The sequence below is a fragment of the Aegilops tauschii genome, chromosome 3, assembly GCF_002575655.3.
Source record: "Aegilops tauschii subsp. strangulata cultivar AL8/78 chromosome 3, Aet v6.0, whole genome shotgun sequence".
Lineage (NCBI taxonomy): Eukaryota > Viridiplantae > Streptophyta > Magnoliopsida > Poales > Poaceae > Aegilops > Aegilops tauschii.
Genome location: NC_053037.3, coordinates 376,613,454 through 376,616,493, shown reverse-complemented (window position 1 = coordinate 376,616,493; position 3,040 = coordinate 376,613,454).

Genomic DNA, 3,040 nt, shown 5'->3' with positions numbered 1-3,040 from the left:
CCGCCTGCTTACGCCTCCCACGGCTGGCTGCGCCTCAGTGCACGCATCACCGCCCCACTGTCTCCTAAATCGTTAACGCCGACCTCCGAGGCCTCGCCGTCGTCCTCCGCATGCTTTGTTGCGCTCGCCGCGGCGCCGCCCTCTCGCGTTGTCAACATGGTCAACAAACAAGAGGAATCGGCAGAGGACTGTACGTGGAGAGGATGACAGTAGGGGCTGTTGACACCGGATTTTGGCATGGTACAAATGCAAATAAGATGGCCCTAAATGAAGATGTTTTCAATATGAGAAAGTTTTGCGTCGTCGAATGGAACAACTTTGATGTTTAAGTCATCGACATCCGACCTCATCTTAGGGGCCGAAACTGTACTCCGAGTGGCAGAATTTAGTGTTCTGAGTGTTTTTCGGCCGGTTACGCATTCAGGACTACCTCGGATGAAGGAGCACTCTAAAGGAATTGTCTTCGTCTCGTCGAGGTAATTGATTTTCATATATAAATCATCTTAATCCAAGTTCATATGCAAAATTTACAGTCAATACGGTCTGGACCGTCCAGAGACCAAAATATTACGCTTGACACCAGACACATGTTGATGAGTGTCTGATGCAATGCATGAGCAATTCAGCCCTCAAGACAGCCTTGAATCGAAAAACCTTCAACACAGAAAAGTTTAGTCTCGTCGAGCCGATCGATTTTCATATATAATTTGTCTAAATCCGAGGTCGTATGAGGCCCAAAGAGATAAATCAAGATCAGGCTATGTTTTCAGTCGGAAAATCCGAGTGAAAAGCTTATCATCCGAGTGAAAACTTACCGATCGAGTGAAAGCTTATCATCCGAGTGAAAACTTACCGGTCGAGTAAAAGTTTTCCGTCCGAGTGAACTTATTATCATCCGAGTGAAAATATTACCATCGGAATGAAAACTTGCCGATCGAGTAAGAGATTGTCTTCCGAGTGAAAATATAATCATCCGAGTGAAAAGATTACCGTCGGAATGAAAACTTGCCGATCGAGTAAAGAGATTGCCTTCCGAGTGAAAATATAGTCATCCGAGTGAAAAAGTCCAGTCGGACGATCCGAGTGAATGACTCTAATCCGAGTGGATGAGCTCGAATCCGAGTGAAACTGAACATGTGCCCGAAAGTTTATCAAGATGACCTCGGATGGAGAAGTGTTCAATACGAAAGTTGTGCGTATCGTCAAAACGATAAACTTTTGTTTTGGAGTCATCATCATCAGAGATAGTATATGGCATGTAAATTTACTACGAGACTCGGGCAATCCAGTCTGCTACAAGACCGAGTCCGACTGAAAGGTAAAGATGACCTCGTAAAGTATTCAAGATGGTCTTGTTTGGAAACGTGATCAACACAAGAGTTGTTCGTCTCGTCGAGACGCACAAATTTTATATTTGGGCCGTCTCGATCGGAGGTCATATGGAGGCTCTACGGCCCACGCAAGGAGGAAGACAGAAGTTGGGCCAGATTGAATCCGAGTTGGAATAGAACTAGGACTCTAGGACGTGAACTGATGTAATTTTTTGTAAGGAAAGCCTAGATGAATCCTTTACTTGTACGGGAAGTCCAGCCGCCTCTTATATATGTTGGGGTCACGGCCGATTGAACAACACCAATCGAACCAATCAATCTATTACAATTTTGTGTTCATCTATCTTTATCCCCTACCCTTGTATCTTTCTTTCTCGTTCTTTGTTCGTTCTTCGCATTGAAGGGCAACGATCCACGAGGCTCTAGGGGCGAGCGAATCGACCTAGGGCAGCCCATAGCCGCCGCACTCCCTGATGGGGTCCCTCCCGGTCGTGTGGGGTTTCGAGTCTTCAAAAGCACCCGCCGACTGTCCTGCGTATCGCGTTGTCGGTCGAGTATCCTTCGACGTGAGGTGCAGTGCATCACCCCCGGCGTCGAGGGTACACGGTGACGTGTTCGTGTGTCAACACACTTTTTGGCGACTCCGCTGGGGACGAAGCTTTGAACAGTCTCCAGCCTGTTCTTGCTACGAGGAGAGCGTCATCAAGCGGCTGCAATCTACAACGGTAACATGTATCATCAATCTCCTTGCGTAGATGCAAATAGCCATTATGTTGATGTTGCTAGATCTTTCAACGGACATGTGATGTCGGCTAGCCCTAATGAGCAAAGGCCGACTAGTTATTCCGTTGGAGAAACTTGGAATTTACAGAATCATGACATGCAACTTATGAATCTGAACTTTCGTGCATCGGCAAAATCTTTCAATATGCCGGTGAACAACACGATTTGTTCGGGTGATCAATATATGACACCTCATGTACAGGAGGGCGTTTCACAGTTTTATCCATCGGCAGCCGGCTCGCGATATGCGGGTTCATCCCCAAACATGCCGATGGACGGGGGAATCGGCCATGCTTCTGTTAGCTATTTGGCTGGTTATCCTCAGACATCATCATATACTACACCTCGTGAGATTAATTGTTCAGTGGCATATGGAACTAAAAATATTCATGACTCGGATCACCTTGGCCGAGTGAATGGAGATTCTGTAGGAGCGTATGTGCCTAATATTGCAGGAGATGAGGTGGCTCTAGCTGCATTAAAAAGTTTAGCCCAAAATAAAAAGATTAGTGCTATTTGCCTTGGGTAGCACGGAAAGGGGTTGGTTCCTGATTATGAGGCAATAAGAGCTAGGGTTTTGAAAGAAGATGAAGTGTGGCAGATTGATCCAATTGGCGAGAGAAAATATTCAACAATAGTGCACATGTCTTCACCTATCAGTGCAGCATATTATACACCCTCTATACAATCGCAAAATTTCGGCAACATCAATTCATTGCCGAAAGATCCTAAAAGTATTGGGAGGCAAGCCGATCCAAGCAGGGCTGAGTTTAAAGAAAAATATGTGGCCCAAGTGGACAAGATCAAGCCAGAGCTCATAGGGAATAGCGTTAATGAATTTACTACACCTACCCTTGAGGAATTAGCAGCAGAATATCAACAGGCTTATGAAGCGCTCAAGAAGAAGCGTGGAGAGGAAGATTTGC